At 27.9% G+C, this 12,168-nt stretch overlaps 1 protein-coding gene across 7 annotated transcripts in view; it reads right to left on the reverse strand.

The window, feature by feature from the left end:
• Window positions 1-12,168, reverse strand: part of LOC124947503 — a 195,053-nt gene that overhangs the window by 80,762 nt on the left and 102,123 nt on the right. The gene's annotated exons all lie outside the window — the stretch shown is intronic.

The following is a 12,168-nucleotide window of genomic DNA, read 5'->3' on the forward strand; positions in this document are numbered from 1 at the left end:
TATTCATAATTTTCTATCGTATGTAAAAATCTTTGAATAAAGTTAAAGAAAAAAAAATAGATATTCAATAAAAAAAATCAAAAATATTTCGATATTTATATTTATTTAAATATTATTGTTAAATATACACACACATATACAATTATTGTTAGTATTATGTATGAATAAAAATTTAATTGATAAAAAAAACAAAAGATAAAGAAAATATATAATTTAAAATAATAGAATATAATCGATATAATAGTTAAGTATAAAATTTAATGAAGAATAAAGAAAAAAAAAAAAAAAGAAGAAGAGAAAAAAGAAGGTAGGATATGGATTGATTAAAAATGTTTAGAGAAATTTTGTTCTTTGTAAAAATAATAAAAAATACAACAATAATAATAATAATAATAATAATAATAATAATAATAATAATAATAATGCAATTACAATAGCTATGGAATTTTTGAAAAGTATCATGTATGAAAAAAATTTTAATTTGAAAAAAAAAAAATGAAAATAAAAGAAGAGGGATAATGAAATTTCATAATCTAAAATATAGAATATAATTAATATAAAAATTAAGTATAAAATTTAATTAAAAAAGAAAAGGAAAATTAAAAAAAAATAAAATTAAAAAAACAAAATGAAATAAGACAAAGAAGAAAAATAATAAAAAAAATGTACAATAATAATAATAATAATAATAATAATAATAATAATAATAATAATAATAATTAAATAATAGAAATAAACATATCGAAATAATTTACCCAACTCACTGTAGTAACTTAATAAATTAGTAATTACGAGCGGAATAACAGGTTAGGTCGTAAGCTAGAACGAAACGTTTAATGCCTCTTATTTTCATTAGCTACCGGTAATTATCACGAGAAGCTTTACAATGGAGGACAACGAACTTCCTGCCACCGGCTATTTTTTTTTCTCCTTTTATTTTTTCTCTCCCCCGCGACGTATTCGACTTCAGAGAATAGGTGGTAGGATATATGAATGAAACCGTAATAAAGAGTACAAAGTAATAGAGAAAAGAAAGTGTGTGTGTGTCTGTGCGTGTGAAAGAAAAAAAATAGAGACAGAAGAAAAAAAAAAGAAAGAGAGAGAGAGAGAGAGAGAGAGACTCATAAAATTTTTCGTCACAATATAATAGGATATTCGTGAATTTCAACAGGTTAAAATGGCGGTTTTTCTTTCACCATAGTGGAGAAGATATTATTATTATTATTATTATTATTATTATTATTATTATTATTTCTTTTTTTTTCCTTGTCCTTTTTCCTTGTCTATTTTTATTTTCATGATAAATTATGACATTTGTCACGTCCATTGTTTCCTCAATATTATCATTATGGTAGTACTATAGCGAATGTTAGCTGGTACGTATATACGTATATATGTATGTATGTATGTATGTATGTATGTATGTATGTATGTATGTATGTATGTATATATATATGTACGACTGAATATTTAATACCGAAATAATAATTTTTATTTTACTCGTCGGTACTCGATAACACTATAGAGATATTACGTGTTTTATTATTTTATTATTTACGTTTAGATATATTTATATATTATATACATATATATTCATATATATCACATTATACTGTTCTATTGTTATTATTATTATTATTATTATTATTATTATTATTATTATTATTATTATTATTATTATTATATAATTTTATAATATGATTAATACAATTTTGTACATATATTGACGTGAGAGATGTGTATTATAAAAAAAAAAAAAAAAAAAAAAAAAAAAGAAGAAGATAAAAAGATAAGAAACAAAAGAGAATAAAAAAGAAACAAATAAGAAAAAGAAATGAATTTATCGCAAAAAAAAAAATCGACTTATCCCAAATTCTCGACAATAATATAATAATAAAATAATTTAATAAGTATTATACGTGTTATGCAAGGACTATGAATTAAGTGTCTTTTTAACCAACGTTGGTTGGTTGTTACTTTCGTTTCTCAGGTCGGTCAGGTTGGCGCCTTGTATTTATAGTTTGACCTAATCTCTCATGGTTGAGTGTTTCACATACTCACATAATAACACATACGTATACGCGGCAGCAAACACGTTCGCACTTAGGACACGTATATATCGTGAAAAAGATGAGGAACAAAGATGGCGTAGAAGAAGTAGAGACGCGAGTAGTCGATGACGAAGCCAAAGAATAAAAAGAGAATTGAGAGAGAGAGAGAGAGAGAGAGATAGATAGATAGATAAAAAGAGGGAGAGAGAGAGAGAGAGAGATGGGTCGAGTTTCCGCGAACACAGTCATACCACTGGCATTCGTTTTCGGCTTGTCCAAGAGAACACGAGTGTGATAAAATTAACGCATTGGGGTGACTAACCGTACCTCCTCGCCAACAACCACCACCACTACGGAAGCTTATGTTCTTACAACGAGGATATTACGACAGCTCTTTAGTCGAAATAACATTCCTATCTTCTTTTTCTTCTTTTTCTTAGTCTCTCTTTTTCTTTTTTTTTTTCTATTTTTTTTTTTTTTTCTAATATCGCACATCTTTCTTTTACTCTTACTTATTATCCAATGTAAATCGAATGATCGTTGATATTATTTTCTTTCTATTTTTTTTCTCTATTTTTTTTTGCTCCTCCTTTTCCTTTTGATTAAAAAAAAAAAGGAAAAAAAACAAACATTGCAACAAGTAATACAATGGAACGAGTGACGATAATATATATATATATATATGTATATTTTTTTTTTTTAAGATTAATGAGTAAATAGAAGGGCGTGATAAAGGCGTGGGGAGGGACAGGAAAGGGTATTGCTTTATAAACATGCATATATATATATATATATATATATATATATATGTATATGTTGAATCATTTATTTTACAAAATTTTTATCGTTAATTAATAAAAAAAAAATACTGCGATAGAATAAACTTCAATAATTTAATTAAAATTAAAAGATATAAAAACATAATTGACAAATATTGAATTAATTTTTCGAACGTAAGTTAAATCATTATCTAAATTGTTTAAGAAGTCGAAAGAAAATAATCTTTAATTTTCGTCAGAGACGAGAGAAAATTTATTTCATGATAAAATAATATCTCCGAAGAGTAAATACTTTTTTTCTTTTTTTCTTTTTTTCTCTTTTTTTTTTTTTTTTTTTTTTTTTTTTTTTTTTTTTTTATTGATCTTTTTTTAATATACTTATTTATAGATATTAGATATCGATCGATTAGTTCCTCGTGATTTTATCAAAATTATAGAAATGTATAAGACGAGAAAAATTTAGAGAAAGAGAAACAGATAGAAAAGGGAAGAGAGAGATTGATAGATAGATAGATAGAGACAGAGAAAGATAGAGAGGGAGAGAGAGAGAGAGAGAGGATAGGAGGGTAAAAGGAAGGAAGAAAAAAGAAATATATATATATATATATATATATATATATATATATATATAATATATATAAAAGAAAAAAAAAAAATGAAGGAAATATAAATCCGTTGGGTTGAACGTTGGAAATCATAAATCCGAGACGTACATCCGTATTTTCTTTTTCCTCTTCTTCTTTCAGTAGTATCATCTCCTCAGTATCTTTTTACAAGGAAACGCGACTGCGATGTCGTAAAACTTAAGTTTTACTTAGAACGACCGTCATCCTCTATAATCGTGATTTTTGAGAGAAATTAGATGAATGAGTGGAAAGAGAAAAAAAAAAAAAAAAAAAAAAAAAAAAAAATAAGGAAACAAAAAAGAAGAAAAATAACAACGTGTACACGTCTTAACCCCCCCCCCCAAAAAAAAGTAAAAGAAAAAAACATATATATATATATATATATATATATATATATATTAAAAAAATAAATAAAATAAATGGAGAGAAAAAAAATGTTTTTATTTTTTATAAATATATTTTATAAATATTTTATAAAGAGATAAAAAATAGAAATAATTTCTTCTTTTTCTCTTTTTTTCCCTTACTTTCAATTTCGAAGTCGATTTTCATTTCATCTCATATTATATGATCTATTCTTGATAATAAAAAAAAAAAAAAAAAACAAACAAACAAACAAACAAACAATAATAATAATGATGATGATAATAATAATAATAACAATAATAATAATAATAATAATAATAATTTGTAATAATCTTCGAGACTGGCATCTAGTGCCAGCTGCCATGCTTGTTAAAGAAAATGCTTGAAAAAGTAACTTTTTACCAGTTCGAGCCGAAACTTTTCTACCACGGTCTCGCAGGACTGTTAAGAGAGAGAGAGAGAGAGACAGAGACAGAGAGGCAGAGAGAAAAAGAGAGAGAGAGGAAAAAAAAGGAAAAAGAAAAAGAAAAAGAAAAAGAAAAAGAAATACGAAACTCCGAGAGTAGAAATAAAATACGTAAGACGTCGTTTGTTTCTGACACGAATAATCGAGATTATTTGCCGGTCCATATATCCCGACACAAGCAGATTCGTTTTCTTTTAACTTTTAACAGAAGAAGAAGAAGAAGAAGAAGAAGAAGAAGGCAAAAGAAAAAATATTATTTCGTCAATAAATTAATTTTAAGATAATCTTACGAATTTTAATCTATTATGTATTAAATAATATTTACACATTGTTTAATTCATTTATGTAACAATTGCATATTATTTAATTCGTTTAAATAACAATTGCATATTATTTAATTCGTTTAAATAACAATTGCATATTATTCGATTCATTTAAATAATATTTGTATATAAATATATATACATATATATATATATATATATATTTTTTTTTTCTTTTTTCCTCTTTATTTAATATTCTTTAAATTAATTATGTTTTTGAAAACATTGATAAAAAAAGAAATACAATAAAAATTATCTCACGATAATTTACTACAAGTAGCTCGTTTAAAAATATTTTCAATATATCTAAAATCACCATAATAATAATAATAATAATAAAAATAATAATAATAATAAAGAAAAAAAAATTTTTTAAATATAAATCATATTAAACGAACAAAATTTCGTGTTCTCATAATCGTCTCAAAGATACATATTTACGTTGATAAAATTGGACACATAAAATTATACACATACATACATACACACATATATACATATATATATATATATATACATACTATTCTTTACGACTTTTCATAGGGAAAAAAATAAAAACAAAAAAATGAAAAAAGAAAGAAAAAAGAGAAGGAAAGAAGAGAGAGAAAAAAATATCTGGTCTCGTTGATCATCTTCAAATGGATGGATCCAACAACGTCATCCAATTACTCCGAAGGCTCTTCCGTCATTGTGGTAAGCTCGAGTACCAGTGTCCTTTAGTTGAGATGAATCCTATTATCTCATAAAAAAAAGTCTCCTCCATCTCTTCTTCCACTTCTTATCGGATGTCCACTTTCCGTTTTCTATCCTGATTAAATATTCCAATTATGTATTCCGGTAATCGATTTTAAAGTTACCGTTTTGCTGAACTCCGATCCTCTTGGGATTTTGTGTCATGTGTATCGACAGATAATATATATATATATATTATATATATATATATATATCAACTGTTCTATGTACAACACACATATATACACATAAGCACAAATAAGTATACAAACATATATTAAAATATATATTTTGTGTGGAAAGGATATAATAACAATGTTAATTAAATCCTTCTAATTGGTCTTACAATTAGCCTGAGATAAAAATTTAATTTTTCTAACTATCAGTACGTCTCTCTTTATCGTCCTCTATCTCTCTCCCTTTCTCTCTCTCTCTCTCCCTTTCTCTCTCTCTCTCTCTCTCTCTTTCGCGCACATACGTTCCTATCTACGTATGTATCCTACGACGGCAAATTAAAAAATTCGAGCCTTTTTTTATTCTTTTCTTTTCTTTTTTTTTATTTTTAGACATCACATTTTTACAATGAGTAAAAAAAAAACGAATTTTTTTTTTTATTTCATTATTAGATTATATTTATTTATTTATTACACACACACACACACACACACACACACACACATATATATATATACATATATAGTATATAAAAAAATTGATAAAAAATTTAATTATCGATATTAAGGGATATACTTTCGTTACGTTAAATGGGATCCAATTCTAGAGCAATGATAACAGAGATAAGAGAATTAAGAGCATCATATCGTACAGAAGAAAAATCGTTCTCGAGTTAATCAATAAAATGATTGGAACGAGTGGATAACATTCGTACATACACATACATGTTCGTACATATACATACATATGTACGTATGTACATATGTAAAACGTAATCATTCAAATCTTTTGATAAATAGCACAGACGTTATGATTCCGATCCTTCACTTTTTCATTTCGCCGTATCTATGATACTAACCAAATATATACGACATTTTTAAATATTCGATATCGTCGGAAGCCAATTCACGTTTATCAAGTTTCTCTCGAATGATAGCCTTGTATTAAATCCGATTAACTGTACCGTATCATTTACGTTTCTATTTCTATATCTTTTAGATGATGATAATGATAAAAGAAAAGAGAAAAAAAGAAAAGAAGAAAAAAAGGAAAATAAATAAATAAATAAAATAGAAATAATAATAATCTTCAATAAAAACGGGCGTACGATTTTAAAGATACCCCCCATCCCCCCAAGGAAATTTCATAGATCATTCCTTTAACATCCCTTAAAATGAATCCTTTATTATTTAACATTTATTAATTACGATCGATCAAATTTGTCAATATTTTCTCTCTCTCTCTCTAAATATATATATATATATATATATATATATATATATATATATATATATATCTGATTTTCTCTTTGATCCTTCACAACAGTCACTCAACCATGTTTTTTAATTCATCTACGTGCAATCAATCCGCATTAATCCAGGGGCTTTCGTCACGGCTAATGGCCAGGAGAATTTTCCCGTAGGATCTTTTTTTTTTCCTCTTCCTCCACCTCTACCACCACCACCATCTACATCTCCACCATCTACTCCAATTCTTCCTCCTCTTCTTCCTCTCGATCATTCCCGAGTCTCTTCTAACAGTGTAAATGTGCTTGCGTAGTAATGAATGATGAGCTCTATGTATGACATAGATATATCGAGAGAGAAAGTTAAAGAGAAAAAGAGAGATAACATGCGAATGGACAACGTCAGTTCTCTCTCTCTCTCTCTCTCTCTCTCTTTATCTCTCTATATCTATCTATCTATCTCGATATGCCTATGTATATGTATGTGTATACCTCTCTCTCTCTCTCTTTCTGTCTCGTTATACCTGTACATATCTCTCTCTTTCTCTCTCTCTCTCTCTCGATATGCCTATATATCTCTGTCTCTTTCTCTTGTTGTGCGCGAACAGGTTCGTCTCAAAAGACCTATTGAAGCGCTTCTGATCCCGTTGAAAGCACTACTCTCTCTCCAAGAGAGGCCATTTGCCAAATGATTTTGCGCCCGGGACACAAGTCCACCCTTCCTCCATCCCTCCCTCCCTCCCTCTCTCTCTCTCTCTCACTCTTCCTACTTCTCTATATCGGAGATATTACGTAATGACCGGAAGCTTTATAAACGCGTTCGACGCACGGAATTTTGCCGCGAGCGGGAAATTTAAAAGGCGATTGCCTCTTATAATAAGAGAGACTACTTCACCCCCCTCATTTCTCCTCCTCCTCCTCCTCCTCCTTCTCCTCCTTCTCCTTTTCTTCTTCTCAATCATCCCCTTACTCTTCTTTCTTTCATTTTTTTCATTTTTTCTCGTCTCGTCTCTCTCCCTCCCTCTCTCTTTCTTTCTTTTTCTCACTCACTCTTACTCTCGATTTCACTATACGTTTTGAACTCTATGCTTTGAACTTTGTATCTTTTTATATGGAGGGGAAAAAAATATTGGATCGACTGAGAGTTTCCAGTTCCTTTTTCCTGCTTTCTTATTTTCTTTCTTTCTTTCTTTTTTATTATTATTATTTTTTTTTTTTTGTTCTTTTTGTTTTCTATTTTTCCTCCTCTCTATGACCCTCGCCTTTCATCGTTTTTGAACTCAAATCAAATCGAAATATACGTTTTTCTTCGATTGATGACTTTTTCATTTTCATCGTATTTTCAAGTTTTACAGATATTTATTCAGACATATATCAACTACTATTCTTCAAAGAGTTCTCTCTTTTTTTTTTTTTTTTTTTTTTTTTTTTTTTTTTTTTGAAAATATTGAATTTTCTTATTTTCCTTTCTTTTTTTTTTATTTACTAATTATCTGTTTCTCTCTCTCTCTCTCTCTCTCTCTCTCTCTCTCTCTCTCTCTCTCTCGATTTTTGTTTGTACTATATCAATCCATGTAATCAAATAGGGTCTTTGATATCACATAATTTAAATAAATTATTAAATAAATAATTCCCCAAAAACATCTTTAATCTCGCATCTTTCAATGTAAATCATGGATTCTCGATTCCATTAGCGAATTAAATAAATAAATAAATAAATAAATAAATAAATAAATAAATAAATGAATGAATGAATAAATATAAATTTTAAAAGGAATTTCTGTGCGAACTACGAAATACTAAATGCACATTTTCCAACGTAATTTATGTCAATGTTAATCCCATTAAAACGAAATAAGTAAATAATAGATAATATAAAAGCAATTTTTATCGTAACGTCGATATTAAGTGGACATCATTGTAATAATAAATAACGTATTTTTAACCCCATTATAACGAAGTAAATAAGTGAATTTCTTGAAAGCAATTTACGTTAAAATTTTAATATTAAATACACATTTTGTAATTTAAATTATCTTTGCATTATAAATCCCATTAAACATAAATCAATAAATAAATAAATAAATAAATAAATTTCTTAAAAGGAGAATATTTCTAAATGTTAAATTTTGGCTATGAAAAATGTTTTATCCTTTATATTTTATATTTTTTTATTATTTTTGTATTATTTTTTTTTTTCATTTTATATATATGTATATATATATATATATATATATATATATATATATAAAATGTGAAAAAAAAGAAATGGTATGAAATATAAAATCGAAAGAATGTATCATAAACGTAACACGAAAGTGCATCCCTCATTCGTATCGCCGACGATTACAGTTAACATTTATTAAAGAGCAAAACGTAAATAGCACGATGCTCGAAAGATTTAAGACGAAGTAGAAGAACGTGCGAGATATCAAAGAGACTGACACGAGAGGGTGGATGATAGCGGAGATATCTTCCTAAAAATATTTTCTAAGAGGAACTCTCGACGCTTTCCATGCTTGAAAGAAGTACCTAACGTCGTCGAGCGAATTTAAGTATATACTTTTATATAATATAGTACTTAATCTCCTTGAGAGAATATCTGCGAGAATGTTGATAATATAAAAGGAAAAAAAAAGAAAAAAAAAATATACAAATAAAAGTTGAATGATAAGTGGCATGAGTAATACGTCACGATGAGCTGAATCATCGTCTCGTACAATCGAAACCATATGATTCGATGATGATAATAATAAAAAAAAAAAAAAAAAAAAAAAGGAAAGAAAAAACCAAAAATAAAAAAAATAATCATGTGGTTGATCTTCATATATCTTCTGCGAGTCCACTGACAAGAAAGAGAAAAAAAAAAAAAAAAAAAAAAAGAAAACAAGAAAAAGAAGAAAAAATAAAAAAACGAAAAAAAGACTTTTTAATTAAAATCTATCACATTGCATTATCATCGTATTATATTAGAAAATATTTTCTGATATTATTATGTTACGACGGGCAAAAAAAAAAAAATTGTAATTAAGATAATATATCGTATGTCATACACGTTAATCCTACTTTTTGCAAATCCATACAATTTTGTAACAATTAAATTGAAATTATGCCAATTTAAGTAAATATATATATATATATATATATATATATATATTGAATTATTTATATTAAAAAATACTTGTCCGTCAATTTGTTACTTCAGCTCTATCGATTTTTCTCGCTTGCTCTAGCATTCTAATACGGCTATTCGACCTCTCTCTTTCCCTCTCCCAATATCCATAAGGTCATCCAGTATATAATATATAATAAGTTAGAAGAGAGAAAGAGAGAGAGAGGAAGAAAGAGAGAGAGAGAGAGAGAGAGAGAGAAAGAGAGAAAAGATTTTTATGATAACGAGCTAAACAAGGAACGCGACCCAGTTCCTTCGTTCCTTCTTCTTATGATGAACCAATATGGATGTCAAAGTTGCTGATGGAAAAGAATCGTGAAAGAAACGACAGGAAGCGAGTAAACGAGAATGAAAGAGAGAGAGAAAGACATAGAGAGAGAGAGAGAGAGAGACAGAGAGAGAGATAGAAAGAGAAAGAGGGAGAGAGACAGAAAGAGACAGAGAGAGAGAAAGAGACAGAGAGAGAGAAAGAGACAGAGAGAGAGAGAGAGAGAGAGAGAGCTATTGATCGATGAAAGAAAGCCGAACATCAAGAGAGAGAAAGAGAAAAAAAGGGGGAGAGAGAGAGAGAGAGAGAGAGAGAATGAGGTCGACCTCACGATCGACTACGCTTCTTTTTTGTTGCCTAGGGAAAAAATTGAATTTACCCTAGAAGAATGAATTCCTTTTTTTTTTCTCTCTCATCTCTCTTTCTCTCTCGAACGAAGGATCGAACGAACGAATGAACGAACGAACGAATGAACGAACGAACGAATGAACGAACGAACGAACGAACGAATGAACGTATGAACGAATGAACGAAAGAAAGAACGAATGAGATCCTTGTATTCTCACGAAGAGAATACAAGACATCCTACAATATGTTGGTGTCTTTGGTATTGTGTGTATCGCTGATAGTTTTCTTTTTTTCTTTTTTTTTTTTTTTCTTTCTTTTTCTTTTTTTTTTTTTTTTTTTTTTTTTGATTAGATTTACGCGGCTCTGCTAAATTGCACCGTGGAGTATAATTTTCTTTTTTTTTCCCCTCCGCCATCTTTCGTTTCATTCGATGCGCCGTCGATATGACGTGAGAATTTTTTTTATTTCTAAACTTTTTCGCTCTTTCTTTTCCTTTACGTGGCTATAAATTTTCTCTTTGTTATTGCACGTGTGTATTCGTGTGTGTGTGTTTTATATTTCGAGATTGAATTCATTTATGAATTGCAATATATAATTATATATATTTGTAGTCATTAAATTGAAGATAATGTTGAAATTTATCAAAAATTTTCAATCACTCTAATATATTTTGATAACATTAGAACGAATCTGAAATTAAATTAATGGTGTACAGTAATAATTATTGCATGTAATAACTGATACGATATAAAATATTATATATATATATATATATATATATATATATATATATATATATATTGTATATAATATTTAAAAAAATAAATACAGTGTTCAGTTAAAAGTACTTTTTTTTTTTTCTTTTTTTTTCGTTTGACGATAAAAATTTTAATAAAAATCTCGAAGACGAGGCAATAATAAAAAAATTTGTTTTCTTTTACCATCAATAATTCACGATTTAACAAACAAAATTATCGATTGTAAGAAGAAAATGTGATTGAAAGAAAGAAAGAAAGAAAGAAAGAAAGGAAAAAAAAAAAAAGAAAAAAAAGAAGAATAAAACCTGTAGAAATGAAATCTTGAAGAAAAAAATTCAAACGAATATATACATGATTATGATCGTGCAATAGATGTAAATAAATACATTAAAAATGATTAATGATCATAGATTTTAATATCAATTATTAGAATCAAGATATCCTTACGAATTGAAATAGATAGATAGATAGATAGAGAGAGAGAGAGAGAGAGAGAGAGAGAGAGAGAGAGAGAAAGAGAGAGAGAGAGAGGAAATGACAATATCATGAATGAGATTAGACGAGGAAGAGGATATAATCGAGAATGGACGAGAACGGAAAACGAGAATCGAAAACGAATCTCATATACACATACCAAGCATACAAATACACGTTGCTTGTTATCATGAACCCAAAACGCACTACACAACACAACACAACACAACACAACACAACACAACACAACACAACACAACACAACACAACACAACACAACCATAACACGACACGACCCATAACACGCAGAACCACCATCGTACGCAGAAGCAGTAGTAAGTAGTAACGGTAACAATAGTAGTAATAGTTGCAGTAGTAGTAACAG

The sequence above is a fragment of the Vespa velutina genome, chromosome 3 (assembly GCF_912470025.1).
Source record: "Vespa velutina chromosome 3, iVesVel2.1, whole genome shotgun sequence".
Lineage (NCBI taxonomy): Eukaryota > Metazoa > Arthropoda > Insecta > Hymenoptera > Vespidae > Vespa > Vespa velutina.